This window comes from Ranitomeya imitator, chromosome 1, assembly GCF_032444005.1.
Source record: "Ranitomeya imitator isolate aRanImi1 chromosome 1, aRanImi1.pri, whole genome shotgun sequence".
Lineage (NCBI taxonomy): Eukaryota > Metazoa > Chordata > Amphibia > Anura > Dendrobatidae > Ranitomeya > Ranitomeya imitator.
Window position 1 is genome coordinate 90,509,030 of NC_091282.1, and position 20,058 is coordinate 90,529,087.

A 20,058-nucleotide genomic window follows, 5' to 3' on the forward strand; every position below is an offset into this window, starting at 1 on the left:
TTTGAAGAACGGAACTATATATAAAGGGTTATGCCTCTGTAACAATATATCCAATACATCCAGAGATTTTGGAAAAAACCACAGCCAGGAACACTCTACAGCCAGAAACACTCTACAAGTCAGCAGTCAAGACATCATGGCTCCATCCCGAGGAACAAAGATTTGACATTCTACAGGATGTATGCTTAGGAGATCACAGCCCCAGCTGAAAGAATACAGATCTGCTCCATTGATCATCATTGAACCCATGGCTACGTTTAGGGTTTTCAGGATTTGGACCCACCGATCACCTGAGCCCCTATGGATTCATATGGGAAAGCCAGGATTGGGACTGTTTTGTGGTTCAATAAAGTATTGCCACACTGTTTTACCCTCACCCCGTGTTGTCTGAGTAGTATTACGCCCACGGTAAAAGGAAAGCGGGCGTTCGGTGGGATGATCCCTGGTTCATGCAGTTTCAGCTAATGGACTAGGGCACCCGCTGATCCCCATGTCTTCACAATAACCCATCAGCGTCCCACAATATTATATAATTTCAATGCTGCTTTTAGGGATTGATAGTAGTATCTAAATGGTTATGAGCAGTAAAAAGAGCTCAGCTCCTGTCGCTGCTGTTTTTAGAGACAGATGCCGGCTATGCAACATATCAGACATCTACCGCATGTGGGGAGAACTCAGCTCCTGAGCCTTTTCCACCCACAGGAACTTTAGTGGAGGGCGCACTGGGTTGCCAGTATGCCTTTAAGCTTTGCCGCTGCCCAGGAACTTTAAGTTACAACTGAGGAGTCCAATAAGACTAAAATTAAAGAATAGCACAACCATATTTTATTGTTCGTACCACGCAGTTCAAAAGAACCGGCATTAGATCAGCATGGCATCCTTAAATAATTAAAACTGATCTTAATATGAGAAGCAGGAGTTATGTAGACATCTTTATTCTTGCAACTACATTGCAAGTTAAGTGTCCTCCAAATCCTGGATTTTCCCCAGTCTATTTGCCTGCCTTCTGCTGCATTTATATCAGAACGTACTCGCTTGGAGTACAGATGATGGCAGTGAAAGGGTCAGCTCAGCACTTGTTGCTCTGATAAGTACAACATTTAGAGGAGGACCCTTTAGCTGCAAGCATTTGTACTCCGAATGAGTATGTTCTGATATCAATGCAGGTGAAGGCAAGCAAATAGACTGGGGAAAAGTGGGGGAGTTTGGAATCCACTTACATTCAATTTACAGGAATGAAGACAAATTCTCTAATAAAATGATTTGCAACGTTCCATAACTTTCCCTGAGTTTTACAAAATTGTATAAAGTTTACTCTTTCACCCCTATTACAATTCTCAGCAGATATAGGGTTAACTTAATCTACTGCAGACTTCAAAAAACAATTAGACTTCAAAGATAGGAAACATTAAGGCTTGCCTCTGTTCTAACAGATTTGTTTGCATAGAAGCAGGCCGCTCATTCACAAAGCATTCATTATTATATCCTATGGTCATCTTCTGTGCAGAACCTAGCATCTGGCTCATCCACTGGAAACAAGCATCACGTACATTTTATGTTATATACTGTATGTTCTATCTTAAAATGTGAGGATACATAATGTATCTGATACTTGTGTATGTGTATATATAATGAGGTACACTATTTCTACTCCTCTCTATGGTATATTGCATGCAGACATAGGTTGCCCATAGGGATCTTGCTTTGAGACACAAAGAAAACTTAAAGGGGTTGTCCACTACTAGAACAATCCATTCTCGATCGAAATGTTTGGCCTCAGTAAAATAATAAAGCCTATACTCCCCTCCCATGTTGGCACCGTTCCAGTGGTGTCGGCACTCGCTCTCCCCGGGGCTCTCGTGCGTTGTTATGACGTGGACCCAATCAGCGTTGGCGTCACCGTCCCCTGCCCTAGTCCCGATTGAACATGAAGAGGTCAGAGATCAGCTGCAGCCCTGGCGACAGAAGGCGGAGCCAGTGATGCCAGCACTGATTGGGCAGCGGACACCACGTGTCATGCAACCGCATCAGAGCTCCGGGACCACCAGTGCCAACACCTCTAAAACGGCCCCAGCACAGGAGGTGAGTATAGGCTATTTCATTTTATCGGGGACCACCATTGAGATCGAGAAGGAGTTGTCTAGTAGTGCACAACCCCTTTAATTCTCCTCTGTATTTGTGGCCACCCATACCAAAGATGTGGACTTTTCCTTCAGAGATTACCTTCCTCATTCAACACAGTCCCAAAGATGTAAACGACAAATGTGAATTTGCGGAAAACTCCATTAGAGAGGACCTGTCACTTGCCGTAGATATGTACATATTTTTTTTTACCTATGGTAAATGCCAGTTTCTCCTGAATCTGGAGTTGTGTTCTTCTTCCTCTCCATTCCTGAGATATGGTCTCCTCGTATGTAAATCTAGTCTTTTATCCAAGCAGGATCGGTCTTCAGCTGTCCTCTGTTGGCATATTCTTGAGGGCCACATCCAGTTGGCTAAAAAGACTAGATATGTATACAGGGAAGAGGGAGCCATACCTTAGGAATGGAGAGGAAACAGAAGAAAAAATAAACCGTGCTATTTTCAGAACACCAGCATTTATGCCACATAAAAAGTATGACATATTTATGGTCAGTGATCGTTCTTCTTTAAGATCAACAGCATAGACGGAAAAAAGTAAGTGTGTGTTCCAAAAGGTCACATACCCGGCTGACTTTCCATCCAACTTCACTGGATGAAACATCAACATTATAATACAGTACTGGTATTGTATATGACATTTTTAGAGATTTTATCCGTGTCTCACAGAGAAAATCTGCAGTGTATAATGACTAGTAGGGCCCATTTAACATGGCCAATTTAGTCTGCAGATCTTCGCCACAGATTTCACCTTTTTGTGCAGATTTTGGTGCTGCAGATTTTCACCCATGAGGACCTACGCTAACAAGATAAAGAACAGTGAACAATCGTGATCCGACAGGTCATCATTTCTATATTTAAGGCAGAGATTATTCCTGTTTAATGAAGGATGTTAGAAGTCTTGTCAGACATTGAAAACATTTTTGATCTAGTCATGGACATTTTCAAAGTAACATACAGAAGCACGCTCACCTTTTTTCACCCCCATGGATCCTGCACAGGCCATGCCGGAAGTCTGCGCAGGCTCCGGAAGTGATGTTTATTCTCTCTTAGATGTCAAAAGGAGCATAGAACTCTGTGATTGACTGCAGCGGTCAGATAACTAGAAGAAAGCGTGATTGGATGTTTCTCTGATGAAGTGCTCTTCTAGTAAAGGTGAGAGGTGTGTGGTGGATTCTAGGCGCTGCCACTGACAAGGATTAATCCAGTCGGAAAGTTAAAAAAAACCTTCCAATTTATTCCAACGCGTTTTGGTGGAGAACCTACTCCTTCCTCAGTCCACGATTGCGTTATGCATCACTTTTTACATAGTTATGCTGCGCACAACAGGTGAGCGGCCAACCCTCCAACTCACCTCACCAGTTGCCCACGGGGTTACACGGAGAGCGCCTCTTGTTTTTAATCTCTCCAGAAGCTCTCGTCTAGTCACTTGACCACTGCAGCCAATTATAGGCTTTAGTGCTCCTGTTGACATCGGGACGGTACAGACTTTGTTTCTGGAGCAGACTAAGACATTCTAGAGTGGCATTTACTGGATCCACGGGATGGAAGGAGAATATGCATCTGTTTATTACTTGTAAAACATCCGTGCCCAAAAGAATTGCTTTCGACATCAAACAACTTCTTTAAGCTTATTAAAGGTTGAATATAACAAATGTGCAATCTGCGCAACTACCCAAGAGGACAGGGGTAGCTATAAGAAAAATAGTCAAGCTCCCTACTGTCTATTTGAAGGGTTTGCACTAATGAGTCCCCTCTACGACTAAAAGATGATTGTGCATTGGCACTTCGAGGAATTTTCTGGGGAAATAAGGGGCCCATATACTGCTCTTGTAGGATCTCGGATTAATCAGATAGAGTCGCCGCGTCCTCACACTCAGCTTTTATATCAATTTACGGCGCTCGCTGTAGATTCTACTCTTTTAGGTGAACTTACCTTATGTATGATTGACCGTCAGCACATCGGATCTACGCTCCTATCCCTCAGTGGATTTCGCCTCTTATTCACCATGTGTGTAGGGTTTCTCCAGAATATCCTGTCTTCTCTCTGGGTCTTACTCTCTATTTATAAAGAACGCCATCAGAAATCAGAGCTGCGCAGATAATCTGCTTCCTCCTGCCTGGAATACTACAAGCGTTTTGATCTGCCTCTCGTACAAGATGTGCGCTTGGCTGTGTGTTTGTGCAGTTTCCTCCGATTTACGTGTTCCCACTAAGCCAGCCTGTCTGGCTCTGAATCTTCCTGTGCTGTTCCTGCCCGCTCTACACAATGCACCGCTGTGCTCGATAATTGACACACTCTTCTCACAGAGCAGAATCTGTTTAGGAATAGCACATAATGACATTCTGGAGGGTCACGCAAGAGTCAGGCAAGGACAAAGAGGTTTAATGGCGGAAAATATCACTAAACTTTCAAGCTGGTACAAGACATCTTTATATACCGAGCAAGCTGAGGCGTACTTCACGGCCAAATATTAGATACTCTCTGGTCTGAGTCATGAGGAATATTTTAACCAGTGGATTATAGTGGATGGATTTTTATCAAATAAGGAAAGAACATGGCAGAATTTAGTAAGCGAGGATCTGGTAGAAAGGACCCAACTAGGCTTGGACTGGCCCACAGCAGAACAGGAGAATCCTCCGGAGGGCCTCTGTGCAGGACTGGGCCACCACCCTCTTATATGAGCAGTACTTGGCACAATATACTTGTTTCACTATGTACAGACAAAGATGGCGTCTTATTCATTTAACAATCTACCCAGTTCATTGTTATATAAATTTGTGATTGAGGATAATGTCACATTAGCATGTAGCTGAAAGTGGGGGCCTTGAGTTGGTTACTGGTGGGCCCTTGGTAGCCCCACACCTCATACTGCTCAAAGGCTAAAGATTATATAAAAAGGGTTAAGTGAGTTAAGTAGGCAGAGGTGGGTTAAGGTACCTTCACACTGACCAACTTAACAACGATATCGCTAGCGATCCGTGACGTTGCAGCGTCCTGGATAGCGATATCGTTGTGTTTGACACGCAGCAGCGATCAGGATCCTGCTGTGCCATCGTTGGTCGTAGCAGAAAGGCCAGAACTTTATTTCGTCGCTGGATCTCCCGCAGACATCGCTGAATCGGCGTGTGTGACGCCGATTCAGTGATGTCTTCACTGGTAACCAGGGTAAACATCGGGTTACTAAGCGCAGGGCTGCGCTTAGTAACCCGATGTTTACCCTGGTTACCAGTGTAAATGTAAAAAAAAAAAAAAACACTACATACTTACATTCCGGTGTCTGTCCCCCGGCGTTCTGCTTCCCGCACTGACTGTGAGCGCCGGCCGGCCGTAAAGCACAGCGGTGACGTCACCGCTCTGCTTTACGGCTGGCACTCAGACAGTGCAGGGAAGCAGAACGCCGGGGGATGCGACAGACACCGGAATGTGAGTATGTAGTGTTTTTTTTGTTTACATTTACACTGGTAACCAGGGTAAACATCGGGTTACTAAGCGTGGCCCTGCGCTTAGTTACCCTGGTTACCCGGGGACTTCGGCATTGTTGGTCGCTGCAGAGCTGTCTGTGTGACAGCTCTCCAGCGACCACACAGCGACGCTGCAGCGATCGGGATCGTTCTCTAGATCGCTGCAGCGTTGCTAAATGTGACGGTATCTTTACACTGTCCCCTTGGTCTCCCTTTCACTGCACTTTCAACAGTTTCCATATCTATAAGACATGGATTTAGAAAAATACTGGGGTGGAGCAGGTGCTTTCTGCACCACCGAGCTCTCCGCTATGCACCAGGCCACTTCAGGCCTGTGGCCCGTGAGGTGCCAGGAACATATTCTTATCTACATTGTGCCACTGACAAGAGAAGGCCACATGCCAAAAGAAGTCTGATGACTCAGGTGCTCAGGGGCTTAGTGAATATTCCTTTTTTTGAGGGAGGTGAGGGGGCACTTTAGCTGTCTTTGGGGTATTAACAGGAGACTGTAACTGTATGGAGCACTATTATTGTAAAGGGACCCTAAGGGGGGCATTATTAATGTGTAGGGGACACAAAGTCGGGACTATATTTGTACAATAGGACACTAATGGGGCAGTATTACTTTGTGGAGGCACTATTATTGTTTTGGGGGCACAAAGGGGGGCACTAATATTATTTGGAACTTTATTAACATTTTGGGCACTATCTAGTTGGGAAATCATGGATACATAGTATTGATGGAAGCAGCATAATGGGTTGGTAGAATCGACATCTACCAATATGGTGGTGTTTGTATTGTGGTATTTATGCACAGTTTGTCGGTATTATTTAGTCATGATGTAGTGATAATGCGCGGTCCTGGTCTGGAGGTGTTAAAATTAACATAATGGGATGTTGACAGACACGTTAAATCACAATCTGCTTGGAATTTGGCTAAACTGGGGTGAAGAATATAAGGGATCCCACCGATGTTAAACCCTCAGCCCTGTCTATTTGTCTGTCCATCCATCTATCTATCTAAAGAATAAAAAACAGGCAGCACTCCAATTATTGCAAAAAATAAAGTGGACTTTAAAGGGATTCTGTCATGTCCTTTTTAGCATGTAAACCGTCTCCAGTGCGTTGTTAGTAAAATAGTAACATAGTTATTAAGGTTGAAGGAAGACTTTTAGTCCATCTAGTTCAACCCATAGCCTAACCTAACATGCCCTAACATGTTGATCCAAGAGGAAGGCAAAAAACCCCATGTGGCAAAGAGTAAGCTCCACACTGGGGAAACAAATTCCTTCCCGACTCCACATACGGCAACAAGACTAGTTCCCTGGATCAATGCCCTATCAAGGAATCTAATGTATATACCCTGCAACATTATACTTTTCAAGAAAGGCATCCAGTCCCCTCTTAAATTTAAGTAATGAATCACTCATTACAACATCATACGGCAGAGAGTTCCATAGTCTCACTGCTCTTACAGTAAAGAATCCGCGTCTGTTATTATGCTTAAACCTTTTTTCCTCCAAACGTAGAGGATGCCCCCTTGTCCCTGTCTCAGGTCTATGATTAAAAAGATCATCAGAAAGGTCTTTGTACTGTCCCCTCATATATTTATACATTAACATAAGATCACCCCTTAGCCTTCGTTTTTCCAAACTAAATAGCCCCAAGTGTAATAACCTGTTTTGATATTGCAGACCCCCAGTCCTCTAATAACCTTGGTCGCTCTTCTCTGCACGCGCTCTAGTTCAGCTATGTCTTTCTTATACACCGGAGACCAGAACTGTGCACAGTATTCTAAGTGTGGTCGAACTAGTGACTTGTATAGAGGTAAAATTATGTTCTCCTCATGAGCATCTATGCCTCTTTTAATGCATCCCATTATTTTATTTGCCTTTGTAGCAGCTGCCTGACACTGGCCACTGAATATGAGTTTGTCATCCACCGATACTCCCAGGTCTTTTTCATTGACGGTTTTGCCCAGAGTTTTAGAATTAAGCACATAGTTATACATCTTATTACTTCTACCCAAGTGCATGACCTTACATGTATCCCTATTAAAGCTCATTTGCCATTTATCACCCCAAGCTTCTAGTTTACATAAATCATCCTGTAATATAAAATTGTCCTTCTCTGTATTGATTACCCTGCAGAGTTTAGTGTCATCTGCAAATATTGAAATTCCACTCTGTATGCCCCCTACAAGATCATTAATAAATATGTTAAAAAGAAGAGGGCCCAATACTGACCCTTGTGGCACCCCACTGCTAACCGCTACCCAGTCCGAGTGTGCTCCATTAATAACCACCCTTTGTTTCCTATCCCTGAGCCAGCTCTTAACCCACTTACACATATTTTCCCCTATCCCCATTATTCTCATTTTATGTTTCAACCTTTTGTGTGGCACCGTATCAAAAGCTTTTGAAAAGTCCATATACACTACGTCCACTGGGTTCCCTTGGTCCAATCCGGAACTTACCTCTTCATAGAAGCTGATCAGATTAGTCTGACATGAACGGTCCCTAGTAAACCCGTGCTGATGCTGGGTCATGAGGTTATTCCTCTTCAGATACTCCAGTATAGCATCCCTTAGAATGCCCTCCAGGATTTTACCCACAGTAGAGGTTAAGCTTACTGGCCTATAATTTCCGAGTTCAGTTTTTGTCCCCTTTTTGAATATTGGCACCACATTTGCCATACGCCAGTCCTGTGGTACAGACCCTGTTATTATGGAGTCTTTAAAGATTAAAAATAACGGTCTATCAATGACTGTACTTAATTCCTGCAGTACTCGGGGGTGTATCCCATCCGGGCCCGGAGATTTGTCAATTTTAGTGATTTTTAGACGCCGCCGTACTTCCTGCTGGGTTAAGCAGGTGACACTTAATGGGGAATTTTTGTTATCACTGATCATATTGTCTGCCATGGAATTTTCTTGTGTAAATACTGATGAAAAAAGTCATTTAGCATATTGGCTTTTTCCTCATCCTCATCCACCATTTCACCCAGACTATTTTTAAGGGGACCAACACTATCATTTTTTAGTTTCTCACTATTTACGTAGTTAAAAAATATTTTGGGATTATTTTTACTCTCTCTGGCAATGAGTCTCTCTGTCTCAATCTTTGCTGCCTTGATTTGCTTTTTAAAGAATTTATTTAATTTTCTGTGTTTATTTAATGCCTCCTCACTACCTACTTCCTTTAATTCTCTAAATGCTTTCTTTTTGTCACTTATTGCGCCCCTTACAGCTCTATTTAGCCTTATTGGTTTCCTCCTATTTCTAGTATGTTTATTCCCATATGGTATATACTGTGCACAGGTTCTATCCAGGATGCTAATAAATGTCTCCCATTTTCTTTGTGTATTTTTATGTCTCAGGATATTGTCCAAGTTAATTGCACTAAGATCATCTCTCATCCGTTGGAAATTTGCCCTCCTGAAGTTAAGTGTCTGTGTAACCCCTCTACTACATATCTTATTAAAGGATACATGAAAACTTATTATTTTGTGATCGCTATTCCCCAAGTGACCCCCAACCCTTATATTTGATATGCGGTCTGGCCTGTTGGTTAATATTAGGTCTAGCAATGCCCCCCTTCTTGTTGGGTCCTGAACCAGTTGTGAAAGGTAATTGTCTCTCATAGTTGTAAAAAAACTGATTACCTTTGCTGGAACTGCAGGTTTCTGTTCCCCAATCTATTTCAGGGTAATTGAAGTCCCCCATAATAATGACTTCCCCTTGAGTCGCAGCTTCATCGATTTGCTTTATGAGGATATTCTCCATTGCTTCCATTATTTTTGGAGATTTATAACAAACCCCATCAGTAATCAGTAATTTATTATTTTTTCCCCTCCCCTTATCTCCACCCACAGGGACTGTACATTTTCATTAGATTCACCTATATTATCACGCAGGAAGGGTTTTAAGGATGATTTTACTTATAGACAAACCTCTCCCCCTTGCCTATCCATTTGGTCATTTCTGAACAGACTATAACCCTGCAAGTTAACAGCCCAGTCATGGCTCTCATCCAGCCACGTTTCAGATATCCCCACCATGTCATAATTATGCTCCAACAACATTAATTCTAATTCGTCCATTTTGTTGGCAAGGCTTCTGGCATTAGTATACATGCACTTGATGTTCCTCTCTGTACCTCTGTTCTTTCTTAAATTATTAACTGTTCTAACCCCACCCCCCATGCCACCGCCACCCCCAACTTTCTCATTTGTGCCCAGGTCTCTGTCTGCACTATCTTCCCCTACGATAAAATGAATACCCTCCCCCCCAATCCCTAGCTTAAACACTCCTCCAACCTTCTAGCCATTTTCTCCCCCAGCACAGCTGCACCCTCCCCATTGAGGTGCAGCCCGTCCCTAGCGTAGAGCCTGTAGCCAACTGAGAAGTCGGCCCAGTTCTGCAGGAACCCAAACCCCTCCTTCCTACACCAATTCTTGAGCCACTTATTAACCTCCCTAATCTCCCATTGCCTCTCTGGCGTGGCACGTGGTACAGGCAGTATTTCGGAAAATACCACGTTGGAGGTCCTTGCTTTCAGCTTGCAGCCTAATTCACTGAAATCATTTTTAAGGACCTTCCACCTACCTCTAACTTTGTCATTTGTGCCAATGTGCACCATGACCGCTGGGTCCTCACCAGCCACTCCCAGTAATGTGTCCACCCGATCAGCGATGTGTCGGACTCGAGCGCCAGGTAGGCAGCACACTGTTTGACGATCCCTGTCTTTGTGACAGATTGCCCTATCTGTTCCCCTAATAATTGAGTCCCCCACTACCAGCACCTGTCTGGCCTGCCCTGCTCTCCTATTACCCTCCTTACTGGAGCAGTCACTCCTCCGGCTTTCAGAGGACATGTGTTGTGATTAGGTAATTCAGAACCACAATGGACCTTGAAGTTCAGAGCACACAAAGTGACCTGACAATAACCAAAAGACATAGGACGAGCTCTGAGACGTGGGAACTCTGCTGACCGCAATCCCTAATCCTATCCAACCACACTAGAGGCAGCCGTGGATTGCGCCTAACGCTCCCTATGCAACTCGGCACAGCCTGAGAAACTAGCTAGGCCTAAGAAAGAAAAACAAGCCTACCTTGCCCCAGAGAAATACCCCAAAGGAAAAGGCAGCCCCCCACATATAATGACTGTGAGTAGAGATGAAAATACAAACGCAGAGATGAAATAGATTTAGCAAAGTGAGGCCCAACTTACTGAACAGACCAAAGATAGGAAAGATAACTTTGCGGTCAACACAAAACCCTACAAACAACCATGCAGAGGGGCAAAAAGACCCTCCGCACCGACTAACGGTACGGAGGTGCTCCCTCTGCGTCCCAGAGCTTCCAGCAAGCAAGAAAAACCAATTAAGCAAGCTGGGCAGAAAAAATAGCAAAACAAAAATAACACAAGCAAAACTTAGCTTATGCAGAGCAGACGGCCACAGGAACGATCCAGGAGGAAGCAAGACCAATACTAGAACATTGACTGGAGGCCAGGAGCAAAGCACTAGGTGGAGTTAAATAGAGCAGCACCTAACGACTTCACCACATCACCTGAGGAAGGAAACTCAGAAGCCGCAGTACCACTCGTGACCACAGGAGGGAGCTCTGCCACAGAATTCACAACAGACATGCCTGGCTGCAGCAGTGCTACCCCTGTACTGGCACCCCCCTCATCTGCCAACTTAGCAAACTTATTGGGGTGTGCCAGATCAGGACTAGCCTCCCTGGCACTCTTCCCGGCCTTCTAACTGTCACCCAGCTTGCTACTTCACCGTCCTGCAGCTCCATCCTACCATCCCCCCATCATCTATCCCATTGAGCGTCTGCTCACTGAGAAGAAGACTCCTCTCCATATTGTCTATGAATCTCAGTGTTGCCAGCTGCACATTTAGATTCAGAATCTGGGCTTCCAAATGCACAACGTGTTCACATCTCGCACAGCAGTATGCACCCTCGACCGGCTGATCAAGGACTGCATACATGTGGCAAGATGTGCACTGGATGGCATTAACAAGAGTGGAGCACATTTCCTAATGGGGATTGAACCAGGCAGAAAAGTTAGATAAAAAATAAATGCAAAGTATCAATAAAACACAGACAGCAATTCAGTAATTCCTCCCTTGGAAACTCCCTGAATCCAAAGTCACTGAATCACAAGTCACACTTACCGCCGTTCACACTTACGCTCAGGTCACACTCAGCTCGTTCACACTCGCTAAGCTGAAGATTTAAAGAATTTTTTTTTTCTCTTTCCCCTCAGCAGCAATCCACCTTGCTGTTCAATGCACTTCCAAAAAGGATGCAGTGTGGAACATTAACAAGCTTTTTTCATTAAAAATGACGGTCTAATCATGTGCAAAGTGCACTTTGTAAGAACTTTATTGTACCTGCTCATTTAGTCATAGGGTGTGCTTCATTGGGTTCAGTCACGGTTGTCGCAATTTGAATGATGTTCCCGGGGTTGTGCTGACGTCACTCAAATCCACGTTGAAAAATCCTGTATCGTGAAGCCGCACTTGTGCAGTGTCAATCGGGGGGGCCGCGCATATGCTGGGCGCAGTCAGTGATGCTGGGTACTACACACAGATTGAGGAGGCATGTGTGTGAAGTCACTCGTCATGGCGCATGCGCAGCTTCCCGATCAACAATGCGCAAGCGCAGGATTTTTCAAAGTGGATTTGTGTGATGTCGGCGCAACCTCCGGGATCATCATTCAAATTGCTACAACTGTGACTGGATGAAATGAAGCTCACACCTAAATGAGCAGGTACGATCTAACTATATAAAGTGCTTTTTGCACATGATTAGACCGATGTGTATTGCATCACTAACAACACTCTCTGGACAGTGCTAAAAAGGACATGACAGGATCCCTTTAAAGTCCACTTTATTTTTTGCAATAATTGGAGTAGTAACATAGTCTAGATTTAATGGAGAGAGAGAGAGAGATTCCAGAATGGGAAAATGCAGCTACGGGGCATGCTCAATGTAAAAAAACGGAATCGGTCGCCGGATTCACTCATTTGACGAATCCGGGCCATAGGCTTCTATAATAGCAAAAGCCGCATGGCGCTGGATCCGTCGCTGGCCGTTTTTTAGACAGACACAAAAAACACTTCCTCTGTGCGTTCTCTCCGGCCGCCGCACCGACTGTTTTTGATGGGTCCGGCGAAAAATGGATGAAATGTGAGGCTATCCCGCGCTAATACAAGTCTATGAGAAAAAAATTCAATCCGGCGGCAAAAAAACAGATCTGTTTTTTTTCAAAATTCGCCAGATTGTGCCTGACGGCAAAAACCTGATGTGTGAAAGTAGCTTTAGGGGGTGCTGGCCAGGTTTTTCTATATATTATCTATCTATCTATCTATCTATCTATCTATCTATCTATCTATCTATCTATCTATCTATTTATCTATCTATCTATCTATCTAATATCTATCTACCTACTATCTATCTATCTATCTATCTATGTATGATTCTATCTATCTATCTATCTATCTATCTATCTATCTATCTATCTATCTATCTATTATCTATCTATCTATTATCTATCTATCTATCTATTATCTAACTTCCTATTATCTACCTATTTATCTATCTATCTATCTATCTATCTATCTATCTATCTATCTATCTATCTATCTATCTATCTCTGTCATATGACAGCAAATGCACTAAGCTCAATTAACAAATCCTTAAGTAATCTATCAAATTAAACATTATCACAAAAAAGTCTGCAGCTTTCCCCCATGGCATCCTTTTCATTGGACATATCTTATTTCAGGCGGCAGCGTCTCCGTCATGTACGGTAATGAGCGTCTTCTGGCACAGGCTGCACAGTACTGAGTAATCCGTCCAGGATTTCCTCGCTGCCTGCCTTGGCTTAGTGATGCCCCAGTACACACACAGCTGTTTGCCACAGACGTAGCCAAGAAGAGAGCACAGAAATGGCCTCAGGCGGAGAAAAGACAGAACTGCATGCAAGGAGCTATTCTCTTTGGAGACTGGATACATCTAGAAATGTGCAACAAGCAATCTTTCTTTCTAATGAGCAGAAAGCTAAAAAGATACTGAGGTCACCATCACCATCTAAGCTCCCCGAGAGGCCGTACAATGGCGCAGTATCTGGATGCTGGCTCTCATTGATGTATTATAAGAACCCTGTGCCAGGACCTGACGGCCTTCTGTCGCTTGTGACGTAACAGTGTGGTGTTATGGTGGGTCATTCCCTCATTATACCTTTTCTTTAGTCTCCATTGACAATAATCAGTCATGTTGGGTTTCTCTAATGGTGTCTGTTTTACAGGAAGAAAAAAATTCATCTTATGATGACAACTTCAGAATCGCGTTCAATCCCTTAAAAGAGGAATAGAAATGATAACACTTTCTACAAAAATTCAATTTCAAGTTACCAAATAATTCACATTTTACAAGACAGTCCAAGAGATGTCATCCTGGGAGAGCTCATCACAGGGTGCGAGCCGAAGGTCAGGACAAAAATGGGTATGGCTTATATAAAAGACCCCTAACTTAATTCAGGCTCCAGGCCAGACTATATACATCTCACTTAATTCATCGTATTCCTGGGTCTGTCACTCTGTACCTGCCCTCCATGTGTAGTGTGGGGTCTGTCACTCTGTACCTGCCCTCCATGTGTAGTGTGGGGTCTGTCACTCTGTACCTGTCCTCCAAAGCGTAGTGTGGAGTCTGTCACTCTGTACCTGTCCTCCATGTGTAGTGCGGGGTCTGTCACTCTCTACCTGTCCTCCATGTGTAGTGTGGGGTCCGTCACTCTCTACCTGTCCTCCATGTGTAGTGTGGGGTCTGTCACTCTCTACCTGTCCTCCATGTGTAGTGTGGGGTCCGTCACTCTCTACCTGTCCTCCATGTGTAGTGTGGGGTCTGTCACTCTCTACCTGTCCTCCATGTGTAGTGTGGGGTCTGTCACTCTGTACCTGTCCTCCATGTGTAGTGTGGGGTCTGTCACTATCTACCTGTCCTCCATGTGTAGTGTGGGGTCTGTCACTCTGTACCTGCCCTCCATGTGTAGCGTGGAGTCTGTCACTATCTACCTGTCCTCCATGTGTAGTGTGGGGTCCGTCACTCTCTACCTGTCCTCCATGTGTAGTGTGGGGTCCGTCACTCTCTACCTGTCCTCCATGTGTAGTGTGGGGTCTGTCACTCTCTACCTGTCCTCCATGTGTAGTGTGGGGTCCGTCACTCTCTACCTGTCCTCCATGTGTAGTGTGGGGTCTGTCACTCTCTACCTGTCCTCCATGTGTAGTGTGGGGTCTGTCACTCTGTACCTGTCCTCCATGTGTAGTGTGGGGTCTGTCACTCGCTACCTGTCCTCCATGTGTAATGCGAGGTCTGTCACTCTCTACCTGTCCTCCATGTGTAGTGTGGGGTCTGTCACTCGCTACCTGTCCTCCATGTGTAATGCGAGGTCTGTCACTCTCTACCTGTCCTCCATGTGTAGTGTGGGGTCTGTCACTCTCTACCTGTCCTCCATGTGTAGCGTGGAGTCTGTCACTATCTACTTGTCCTCCATGTGTAGTGTGGGGTCTGTCACTCTCTACCTGTCCTCCATGTGTAATGCGAGGTCTATCACTCTCTACCTGTCCTCCATGTGTAGTTTGGGGTCCGTCACTCAATACCTGTCCTCCATGTGTAGTGCGAGGTCTGTCACTCTCTACCTGTCCTCCATGTGTAGTGTGGGGTCCGTCACTCTCTACCTGTCCTCCATGTGTAGTGTGAGGTCTGTCACACTCTACCTGTCCTCCATATGTAGTGCGAGGTCTGTCAATCTCTACCTGTCTTCCATGTGTAGTGTGGGGTCTGTCACTCTCTACCTGTCCTCCAAAGCGTAGTGTGGGGTCCATCACTTTCTACCTGTCCTCCATGTGTAGTGTGGGGTCCGTCACTCTCTACCTGTCCTCCATGTGTAGTTTGGGGTCCGTCACTCAATACCTGTCCTCCATGTGTAGTGCGAGGTCTGTCACTCTCTACCTGTCCTCCATGTGTAGTGTGGGGTCCGTCACTCTCTACCTGTCCTCCATGTGTAGTGTGAGGTCTGTCACTCTCTACCTGTCCTCCATGTGTAGTGTGGTGTCCGTCACTCTCTACCTGTTCTCCATGTGTAATGCGAGGTCTGTCACTCTCTACCTGTCCTCCATGTGTAGTTTGGGGTCCGTCACTCAATACCTGTCCTCCATGTGTAGTGCGAGGTCTGTCACTCTCTACCTGTCCTCCATGTGTAGTGTGGGGTCCGTCACTCTCTACCTGTCCTCCATGTGTAGTGTGAGGTCTGTCACTCTCTACCTGTCCTCCATGTGTAATATTGGATCTGTCACTCTCTACCTGCCCTCCATGTCTAGTGCGGGGTCTGTCACTCTCTACCTGTCCTCCATGTGTAGTGTGGGGTCTGTCACTCTCTACCTGTCCCCCATGTGTAGTGTGGGGTCTGTAACTCTCTACCTGTCTTCCATGTGTAGTGTGGGGTCTGTCACTCTCTACCTGTCTTCCATGTGTAGTGTGGGGTCTGTCACTCTCTACCTGTCCTCCATGTGTAGTGTGGGGTCTGTCACTCTCTACCTGTCCTCCATGTGTAGTGTGGGGTCTGTCACTCTCTACCTGTCTTCCATGTGTAGTGTGGGGTCTGTCACTCTCTACCTGTCCTCCATGTGTAGTGTGGGGTCTGTCACTCTCTACCTGTCCTCCATGTGTAGTGTGGGGTCTGTCACTCTCTACCTGTCTTCCATGTCTAGTGCGAGGTCTGTCACTCTCTACCTGTCCTCCATGTGTAGTGCGAGGTCTGTCACTATCTACCTGACATCCATGTGTAGTGTGGAGTCTGTCACTATCTACCTGTCCTCCATGTGTAGTGTGGGGTCCGTCACTCTCTACCTGTCCTCCATGTGTAGTGCGAGGTCTGTCACTCTCTACCTGACATCCATGTGTAGTGTGGAGTCTGTCACTATCTACCTGTCCTCCATGTGTAGTGTGGGGTCTGTCACTCTCTACCTGTCTTCCATGTGTAGTGCGGGGTCTGTCACTCTCTACCTGTCCTCCATGTGTAGTGCGAGGTCTGTCACTCTCTACCTGTCCTCCATGTGTAGTGTGGGGTCCGTCACTCTCTACCTGTCCTCCATGTGTAGTGCGAGGTCTGTCACTCTCTACCTGTCTTCCATGTGTAGTGTGGGGTCTGTCACTCTCTACCTGTCCTCCATGTGTAGTGTGGGGTCTGTCACTCTCTACCTGTCCTCCATGTGTAGTGTGGAGTCCGTCACTCAATACCTGTCCTCCATGTGTAGTGCGAGGTCTGTCACTCTCTACCTGTCCTCCATGTGTAGTGTGGGGTCCGTCACTCTCTACCTGTCCTCCATGTGTAGTGTGAGGTCTGTCACACTCTACCTGTCCTCCATATGTAGTGCGAGGTCTGTCAATCTCTACCTGTCTTCCATGTGTAGTGTGGGGTCTGTCACTCTCTACCTGTCCTCCAAAGCGTAGTGTGGGGTCCATCACTTTCTACCTGTCCTCCATGTGTAGTGTGGGGTCCGTCACTCTCTACCTGTCCTCCATGTGTAGTTTGGGGTCCGTCACTCAATACCTGTCCTCCATGTGTAGTGCGAGGTCTGTCACTCTCTACCTGTCCTCCATGTGTAGTGTGGGGTCCGTCACTCTCTACCTGTCCTCCATGTGTAGTGTGAGGTCTGTCACTCTCTACCTGTCCTCCATGTGTAGTGTGGTGTCCGTCACTCTCTACCTGTTCTCCATGTGTAATGCGAGGTCTGTCACTCTCTACCTGTCCTCCATGTGTAGTTTGGGGTCCGTCACTCAATACCTGTCCTCCATGTGTAGTGCGAGGTCTGTCACTCTCTACCTGTCCTCCATGTGTAGTGTGGGGTCCGTCACTCTCTACCTGTCCTCCATGTGTAGTGTGAGGTCTGTCACTCTCTACCTGTCCTCCATGTGTAATATTGGATCTGTCACTCTCTACCTGCCCTCCATGTCTAGTGCGGGGTCTGTCACTCTCTACCTGTCCTCCATGTGTAGTGTGGGGTCTGTCACTCTCTACCTGTCCCCCATGTGTAGTGTGGGGTCTGTAACTCTCTACCTGTCTTCCATGTGTAGTGTGGGGTCTGTCACTCTCTACCTGTCTTCCATGTGTAGTGTGGGGTCTGTCACTCTCTACCTGTCCTCCATGTGTAGTGTGGGGTCTGTCACTCTCTACCTGTCCTCCATGTGTAGTGTGGGGTCTGTCACTCTCTACCTGTCTTCCATGTGTAGTGTGGGGTCTGTCACTCTCTACCTGTCCTCCATGTGTAGTGTGGGGTCTGTCACTCTCTACCTGTCCTCCATGTGTAGTGTGGGGTCTGTCACTCTCTACCTGTCTTCCATGTCTAGTGCGAGGTCTGTCACTCTCTACCTGTCCTCCATGTGTAGTGCGAGGTCTGTCACTATCTACCTGACATCCATGTGTAGTGTGGAGTCTGTCACTATCTACCTGTCCTCCATGTGTAGTGTGGAGTCTGTCACTATCTACCTGTCCTCCATGTGTAGTGTGGGGTCCGTCACTCTCTACCTGTCCTCCATGTGTAGTGCGAGGTCTGTCACTCTCTACCTGACATCCATGTGTAGTGTGGAGTCTGTCACTCTCTACCTGTCCTCCATGTGTAGTGCGAGGTCTGTCACTCTCTACCTGACATCCATGTGTAGTGTGGAGTCTGTCACTATCTACCTGTCCTCCATGTGTAGTGTGGGGTCTGTCACTCTCTACCTGTCTTCCATGTGTAGTGCGGGGTCTGTCACTCTCTACCTGTCCTCCATGTGTAGTGCGAGGTCTGTCACTCTCTACCTGACATCCATGTGTAGTGTGGAGTCTGTCACTATCTACCTGTCCTCCATGTGTAGTGTGGGGTCCGTCACTCTCTACCTGTCCTCCATGTGTAGTGCGAGGTCTGTCACTCTCTACCTGTCTTCCATGTGTAGTGTGGGGTCTGTCACTCTCTACCTGTCCTCCATGTGTAGTGTGGGGTCTGTCACTCTCTACCTGTCCTCCATGTGTAGTGTGGAGTCTGTCACTATCTACCTGTCCTCCATGTGTAGTGTGGGGTCCGTCACACTCTACCTGTCCTCCATATGTAGTGCGAGGTCTGTCAATCTCTACCTGTCTTCCATGTGTAGTGTGGGGTCTGTCACTCTCTACCTGTCCTCCATGTGTAGTGTGGGGTCTGTCACTCTCTACCTGTCCTCCATGTGTAGTGCGGGGTCTGTCACTCTCTACCTGTCCTCCATGTGTAGTGCGAGGTCTGTCACTCTCTACCTGTCCTCCATGTGTAGTGTGGGGTCTGTCACTCTCTACCTGTCTTCCATGTGTAGTGTGGGGTCTGTCACTCTCTACCTGTCCTCCATGTGTAGTGTGGGGTCTGTCACTCTCTACCTGTCTTCCATGTCTAGTGCGAGGTCTGTCACTCTCTACCTGTCCTCCATGTGTAGTGCGAGGTCTGTCACTATCTACCTGACATCCATGTGTAGTGTGGAGTCTGTCACTATCTACCTGTCCTCCATGTGTAGTGTGGAGTCTGTCACTATCTACCTGTCCTCCATGTGTAGTGTGGGGTCCGTCACTCTCTACCTGTCCTCCATGTGTAGTGCGAGGTCTGTCACTCTCTACCTGACATCCATGTGTAGTGTGGAGTCTGTCACTCTCTACCTGTCCTCCATGTGTAGTGCGAGGTCTGTCACTCTCTACCTGACATCCATGTGTAGTGTGGAGTCTGTCACTATCTACCTGTCCTCCATGTGTAGTGTGGGGTCTGTCACTCTCTACCTGTCTTCCATGTGTAGTGCGGGGTCTGTCACTCTCTACCTGTCCTCCATGTGTAGTGCGAGGTCTGTCACTCTCTACCTGACATCCATGTGTAGTGTGGAGTCTGTCACTATCTAGCTGTCCTCCATGTGTAGTGTGGGGTCCGTCACTCTCTACCTGTCCTCCATGTGTAGTGCGAGGTCTGTCACTCTCTACCTGTCTTCCATGTGTAGTGTGGGGTCTGTCACTCTCTACCTGTCCTCCATGTGTAGTGTGGGGTCTGTCACTCTCTACCTGTCCTCCATGTGTAGTGTGGAGTCTGTCACTATCTACCTGTCCTCCATGTGTAGTGTGGGGTCCGTCACACTCTACCTGTCCTCCATATGTAGTGCGAGGTCTGTCAATCTCTACCTGTCTTCCATGTGTAGTGTGGGGTCTGTCACTCTCTACCTGTCCTCCATGTGTAGTGCGAGGTCTGTCACTCTCTACCTGTCCTCCATGTGTAGTGCGAGGTCTGTCACTCTCTACCTGTCTTCCATGTGTAGTGTGGGGTCTGTCACTCTCTACCTGTCCTCCATGTGTAGTGTGGGGTCTGTCACTCTCTACCTGTCCTCCATGTGTAG

At 46.3% G+C, this 20,058-nt stretch overlaps 1 protein-coding gene across 2 annotated transcripts in view; it reads right to left on the reverse strand.

Annotated features, from left to right (window-relative positions):
* Positions 1–20,058, reverse strand: part of NIM1K (NIM1 serine/threonine protein kinase) — a 128,337-nt gene that overhangs the window by 40,636 nt on the left and 67,643 nt on the right. The window contains exon 1 of one of the 2 annotated variants that reach the window (XM_069748751.1): positions 4,076–4,280. The exons of the other annotated variant lie outside the window; for it this stretch is intronic. The gene's annotated coding sequence lies outside the window, so the exon portion shown is untranslated. Of the gene's footprint in view, positions 1–4,075; positions 4,281–20,058 lie in introns of those variants that run through there. 2 annotated transcript variants of the gene reach the window in all.